The sequence below is a fragment of the Scyliorhinus torazame genome, chromosome 5 (genome assembly GCF_047496885.1).
Source record: "Scyliorhinus torazame isolate Kashiwa2021f chromosome 5, sScyTor2.1, whole genome shotgun sequence".
In the NCBI taxonomy this organism is placed as follows: Eukaryota; Metazoa; Chordata; class Chondrichthyes; order Carcharhiniformes; family Scyliorhinidae; genus Scyliorhinus; species Scyliorhinus torazame.
In genome coordinates, this window is record NC_092711.1 from 118,378,969 (window position 1) to 118,386,578 (window position 7,610).

Consider the following 7,610-nt stretch of genomic DNA (forward strand, 5'->3'; position numbering starts at 1 on the left):
GTAAATTTTTTGGGGTAGAGGATAGATGTGCGAGATGCTCGAGAAGCCCAGCGAATCATACCCACATGTTCTGGTCATGTCCGGCACTACAGGGGTTCTGGGTGGGGGTGACAAAGGTGCTTTCGAAAGTAGTGGGGGTCCAGGTCGAACCAAGCTGGGGGTTGGCTATATTTGTGGTTGCACAAGAGCCGGGAGTGCAGGAGGCGAGAGAGGCCGATGTTTTGGCCTTTGCGTCCCTAGTAGCCCGGCGCAGGATACTGTTGATGTGGAAGGAAGCCAAGCCCCCGGGGGTGGAGACCTGGATAAATGACATGGCAGGGTTTATAAAGCTGGAACGGATTAAGTTCGTCCTAAGGGGATCGGCTCAAGGGTTCACCAGGCGGTGGCAACCGTTCGTCGAATACCTCACAGAAAGATAGAGGGAATGGAAAAGAAGAAGGCAGCAGCAGCAGCCCGGGGGGGGGGGGGGGGGGGGGGAGGAGGAACCAGAAGGAGTCACAGGGTTATTAATATATATGTATAATATGTATAGGTCGTTGCTATAAATAATTGTATATTGGATTATTAAACCATATTTTTGGAGAGTGGTTATCTGAGACAAGGCAGTTGCCATTTAGCTTTAGTTTTAGTTTTTGTTATATATTATTTATTCTTTGTTTATAAAACAGGTCATTGTTATTTATACTGTTATATTATTGTGTAAAGGATACACAATGTACTGTGATGGTTGACCAAAAATTTTCAATAAAATATTCTTAAAAAATAAAAGGTCTCTGATCAGTGTGAACAAGTTGGTTTGAAGTCAGGTGGGATGACCGAGTGAATTTCTTGTCACACACGGGTCAAATGTACAGTCTCTGTCCAGTGTGAACTCGCTGGTGTTGCAGAAGCTGGTATGAACAGGTGAATCCCTTCCCACACATGGAGCAGGTGAATGACCTCTCCCCAGTGTGAGTGCGTTGGTGTTTCAGTAAATTGCTTTTCCTTTTAAACCTCTTCTCACAGTCAGCACATTTAAAAGGTCTCTGATCAGTATGAACAAGTTGGTGGCTCAGGAGGAATGGTGATCGAGTGAATCCCTTCCCACACACGGAGCAGGTGAATGGCCTCTCCCCAGTGTGAGTGCGTTGATGTGTCAGTAAATCATTTCTGCTTTTAAAGCTCTTCTCACAGTCAGCACATTTAAAAGGTCTCTGATCAGTATGAACAAGTTGGTGTGTCAGGAGGTTTGATGACCGAGTGAATCCCTTCCCACACACCGAGCAGGTGAACGGCCTCTCCCTAGTGTGAATACGTCGATGAGTTTCCAATTCAGACGGGTAATTGAATCCCATCCCACAGTCCCCACATTTCCACGGTTTCTCCATGGTCATTGACAGGTCATCAGGTGTAGGTGGGATGAAGATTTGACGACACTATCAGATCAGCCGTGATGTTATTAAATGGTGGAACAGGCTCACGGGGCTGAATGTCCAATTTCTGCTTCTTGATTCCTTTGGTGCGAATGTCCTTGTGTCTCTCCAACTTGGATCAGTTGAAGCCAGAGCACGGTGTCTCCCTGATATAAATGCTGCAATTTAACTTCATGCTGTGTGATTGGGTAAAGCTCAGTTCCAGCTAACTGTGGACAATTACTTAGATGTCTGTGTCTCGGTGCTTTTCCAATCACAGTGATTTTTGAAATGTTTTCCAAAAGACAAAACAGACAAACATTTCTCCTTCCACGTTGAAAGGCCGGTCCTGATGAATCAAGTGACTGTCAGATCTCGACATGATGTTTGCATCTGCAAATATTCTGTAAAAGATTATATTGAAATACTGTGAATGTATGATACAAACAAGCCATTCTCTCAGATTCTGCTGCTGTCAATACTCGGCAGACATCCCCGACTGTCCCACCTATCAAATCTCAGCCTTTCAGCTGATTTTCGATTCCATTTTCTCTCATGTGTTTGTCCCGTTTCCTTTTGAAAACATCTCGGCACTTTCCTCAACTCCTTTGCATGGTAATGAGTTGCACATTCTGAACCTGTAGTAAATAATTTTGTCTGTATTGTCCCCTTGGCTTTATTCGTAACTATCTTGTATTTATGACTTGTTGTTTATTGATGGTCACTCTCTCACATCGCCCCTCTCCATTTAATCTTTCCTGAGAGCTGTAATCTCTCATGTTACAAAAGTCATCACTGTCAATGCAGGATAGAATTCGCAAAGAGACAAACCTTTCTGTTGGGTTCAGTTTGTTGTGTGCAAATTCTCCAATTCTAACCCCCTGTAAAAGGAGTTTACAAAAGCCATCACTGTCAGTCCAGGATAGAAATTCTGAACAGGCAATTCTAGTTTCTCTGGAACATTTTTTCCTCTCTTGTTCCCCCAAAGCTGTAAATCCCCGTCTCACACACTCTCCCTCCTCCCTGGGCTGAAATCCAAACCCATCTGCACCATTTATTTCCTCCACTCCCAGTTTTCTCCCTCCCTCTCCTCTGCCTGGGTTCTCCAGCTCCTGTCTGCAGACTGACAATAAAACCAATGGGTCTTATTGGGGGTTTGGGGCCTCCACTCACCCGCCTGAGTCCAGCTTCATGGCCGCACTGCGCGTGCTCCAGCTCACAACAGCTGGGGAGTGATTGACGGTGGCTGTTGACCAATAGGAGGAGAGCAATCCGGGTGTGGATTTTCACTGAATTTACCGGCCGCCATCTTGGGTAAGAGAGTCAGGTCTTTTGTTCTTGGAGCGGAGCGCTTCGACGGCCATCTTAGTATGGGAAGAGGGAGTGGACGGGGTTTCCTCCTCACTGGCAGGCCCCGGGGAAACCGGCGACCGCCGCCATCTTGGGAGTGGAAAGCGGGTCTTTTGTTCTTGGAGCAGAGCGCTGGGGCGGCCATCTTGGTTAGGGAAGAGGGAGTGGGCGGGACTTCTTATTGAGGATTTGGGGCCTCCAGCGGGTGTTTGTGAATCGTCCCCGCCCACCTGCCAGGGTTTCCTTTCTTGTCAGAGATCAGAGTCCTCATTGATTTGAGTGCAAAGTGTAAGCTCTTATTTATTATCTCCCCCATCCTCTGATGTGAACCATCCTCCAGTGTCTGAAGCAGGATGGTGCCCGTTAACCTGGGCCTGTTCCAGGGAGGGAGAAGCCCCGCAGCTGCAAACCAGGAAGCTGACAATGATGGTGAAGGGTTTGCTCCAGCTCACAATGCCCGGGGACTGATTGACGGCGGGTTCGGACCAATAGGAAGGCGGGTCTGGCTGACCGAACAGGAGCTTCTGGTCCTCCACCCAATCAGAGTGAATGGGAGGCGGAGCCCACCCGGGCCTGTCTCGGGGAAAAGCCCGAGCAGCTTTCACCGGTTGGACTGCCGTATCACGTTTGGAGCTTGGGGTCGACACGGAGTGTTTATGAGGTCTCCCGACCCCATTCTTCCCGCAGAACTCACCGAGCGGGATTTGACCGATCGAGGAATTCCACCGGACCGCCTCAAACCCGAGCTGTCATCAGCTGTCATTAGTGAGAGGCAGCACGGTTTTGTGAAGGGCAGGTCGTGTCTCACTAACTTGATAGAGTTTTTCGAGGAGGTCACTAAGATGATTGATGCAGGTAGGGCAGTAGATGTTGTCTATATGGACTTCAGTAAGGCCTTTGACAAGGTCCCTCATGGTAGACTAGTACAAAAGGTGAAGTCACACGGGATCAGGGGTGAACTGGCAAGGTGGATACAGAACTGGCTAGGCCATAGAAGGCAGAGGGTAGCAATGGAGGGATGCTTTTCTAATTGGAGGGCTGTGACCAGTGGTGTTCCACAGGGATCAGTGTTGGGACCTTTGCTCTTTGTAGTATATATAAATGATTTGGAGGAAAATGTAACTGGTCTGATTAGTAAGTTTGCAGACGACACAAAGGTTGGTGGAATTGCGGATAGCGATGAGGACTGTCAGAGGATACAGCAGGATTTAGATTGTCTGGAGACTTGGGCGGAGAGATGGCAGATGGAGTTTAATCCGGACAAATGTGAGGTAATGCATTTTGGAAGGGCTAATGCAGGTAGGGAATATACAGTGAATGGTAGAACCCTCAAGAGTATTGAAAGTCAAAGAGATCTAGGAGTACAGGTCCACAGGTCATTGAAAGGGGCAACACGGGTGGAGAAGGTAGTCAAGAAGGCATACGGCATGCTTGCCTCCATTGGCCGGGGCATTGAGTATAAGAATTGGCAAGTCATGTTGCAGCTGTATAGAACCTTAGTTAGGCCACACTTGGAGTATAGTGTTCAATTCTGGTCGCCACACTACCAGAAGGATGTGGAGGCTTTAGAGAGGGTGCAGAAGAGATTTACCAGAATGTTGCCTGGAATGGAGGGCATAAGCTATGAGGAGCGATTGAATAAACTCGGTTTGTTCTCACTGGAATGAAGGAGGTTGAGGGGCGACCTGATAGAGGTATACAAAATTATGAGGGGCATAGACAGAGTGGATAGTCAGAGGCTTTTCCCCAGGGTAGAGGGGTCAATTACTAGGGGGCATAGGTTTAAGGTGAGAGGGGCAAGGTTTAGAGTAGATGTACGAGGCAAGTTTTTTACGCAGAGGGTAGTGGGTGCCTGGAACTCACTACCGGAGGAGGTAGTGGAAGCAGGGACGATAGGGACATTTAAGGGGCATCTTGACAAATATATGAATAGGATGGGAATAGAAGGATACGGACCCAGGAAGTGTAGAAGATTGTAGTTTAGTCGGGCAGTATGGTCGGCACGGGCTTGGAGGGCCGAAGGGCCTGTTCCTGTGCTGTACATTTCTTTGTTCTTTGTTGTTCTTTGTACTACGCATGCTGCAGCTCACGTGGGCGACCGGGCTCAGCCCCGCCGCTCATTCACTCCGGTTGATTGGAGGACCCGCTGCAACAACTCGGTCCTCCAGGCCTACCCCTCTCTTCCTATTGGTCCAGAGCTGCCGTCAATCACTCCCAGGGCAGTGTGAGCTGGAGCATGCGCAGTGCCGATGCTGGACCCGGCCGGGAGGTTTCACTGAAACCCGGAGGAGGCTCCAAACCCCAATAAGAAGTTTCCGGGCCCGGGTTTGCATCGAGCGGGGGGACAGCTGCGGCCTGCTCCCGGTGACAGGCCTGAGTTAACGGCTGCCGTCTTTATAGAGGCTGCAAACCCGCAGGGGGCAAAACATCAGAGAGAGAGTTTGTTGTGAAACCAATGGGATTTTGTAAAACAGGAGGTCAGGGTTACAGTCAACAACAACAACTTCTATTTATATAACACCTTTAACATCATAAATCATCCCAGTCAACTTCACAGGAACATTATAAAACAAAGTGAGACACCCAGACACAAAAGGAGATATTAGGGCAGGTGACCAAAAACTTGGTCAAAGAGGTGAGTTTTAAAGGGTCTGAAAGGAGGTGAGTGAGGTGGAGACGGGGAGGTTTCGGGAGGGAATTCAGTGCTTGGGGCCGAGGGAACTTAAAATCATGGCGGAGTAATTAGAATCCGGGGGCGGGGGGTGGGGATGCAAGAGTCCAGGATCAGTGCAGATATCTCAGGGGGTTGTGGAGCTGGAGGAGATGACAGACACAGGGAGAGATGAGGCCATGGAGGGATTTGAAAACGAGGGTGAGAATTGACTGGGAGCGAATGCAAGTCTCGGAGCACAGGGATCATAGGGGAAAGGAACTTGCTGTGAATTAAGGCAGCAGACTTTTGGATGGCTTTAAGTTTACCGAGGTAGAATGTGGGAGAGCAGCCAGGTGTGAAATGGAATTGTCGAATCGGGAGGTGACAATGATAAATTGCCTTAGTATCTAAAACGGTTATGGGGGTTACGGGGATAGGTGGAGGTGTGGGCTTAGCCAGGGTGCTCTTTCCAAGGGCAGGTGCAGACTCGATAGGCCGAATGGCCTCCCTCTGCACTGTAAATTCTATGAGGTCAGAAGCTCATATCGGATCAAGTATGAAACCAAGTTTACAAAGAGACTGGCTAAGTCTAAGACTGTTGCGAGGGAGAGGGATAGAGTCGGTATGTCAGGAATGGAGATTGGAGCAGGGACCGAACAGTGGATTCAGTCTTCTCCATATTTGATTGAAGTTATTTAGTCAGCAGCAAGAGAACCAGAATGGGCCCTGAGTCTGATATCCGGTATAACTTAGTTCGAGAGGGAGAGGAAGAACAAAGGAAACCCTGGAAGGTTTGGAGAAACGACCTTTGTGATTGCTCATCAAATCTCCATACAGTCAGTTCTGGACACAAGTTTAACATCTGTTATTCTGACTGCTCAGTCAGGGTGATTCAGATTAATGTCTGCAACAAGTCATGGATGAAGTGACTTATAAAGCATATTCTTATCTCTAATTATATAAATTTGGTAACAGGAGACAGAAATAATGATTTGAATACTTTATTTGGATTTCTGCCCAGGGTGGAGGGAGATTGTGTGCGACGGGGATTTACAGCTTTGGGGAAAGAAGAGAGAAAAATATGTTCCCCACCAACTGGAATTAACTGTTCTGAATTTCTATCCTGTACTGATAGTGTGACCTTTGTAAACTCCTTTTCCAGGGCATTAGAAGATTTTCAGACAGGAAACACAAACCAAATATCACATTAAGATCCGACAGTGTCACTCAATTGATCAGGACCTGAATATCCTCAGACTATAAATGTGGAATGAAAAATGTTTGTTCTGTTTGTGGGAAAATATTTCAAACATCAGTGTGACTGGAAAAGCACCGATACACACACGCACCCGAGTGAGTGTGTTCCAGTGAACTGACTGTGGAAAGAGCTTTAACCAGTTACAGCCTGAAAAAACACCACACCATTGACTAAGGGGGGGAAACCATACACGTGTTCTGTGTGAGGACGAAGCTTCACTTGATTATCTAAAGAGGAAACACACAAAGACACTCACTCCATGGAGATACCATGGAAACCGTGGGGTATGCTTTTCGCTTCGGGATTTCCAAAATACGAGAGGTCCCGGGTTCATATCCCAGACGAGCTCTGCAAAGCGCTTGACTGGGGAGGTGATGGTGTAGTGGTATTGTCACTGGATGAGTAATCCTCAGAACCAGCACAATTCTCTGAGAATGCAGGTTCAATCCCCACCACGGCAGATGCTTCATTGTGGCTTGTATTTGAACTTGGATCCAATAAATCAGGGGCAGCACGGTAGCACAAGGTTAGTAAGTTGCTTCACAGCTCCAGGGTCCCAGGTTCGGTTCCCGGTTTGGGTCACTGTCTGTGCGGAGTCTGCACATTCTCCCCGTGTCTGCGTGGGTTTCCTCTGGGTGCTCCGGTTTTCTCCCACAGTCCAAAGATGTGCAGGTTATGTGGAGAGGCCATACTAAATTGCCCTTAGTGCCCAAACGGGTTAAGTTGGGTTACGGGGATAGGATGGAGGTGTGGGCTTGAGTTGGGTGCTCTTTCCAAGGGCCAGTGCAGACTTGATGGGCCGAATGGCCTGCTTCTGCACTGTAAATTCTATGATTGTGGAACAGTATAGTGAGAATCAGGTCAAAGGAGCAATGGGTAAGTCGCACAGACAAGATGGGCTCTGAGAGAGCATGATGGGATTTAATGGGGAAAGAGGCGAGTTCAGAATTTGGACAAG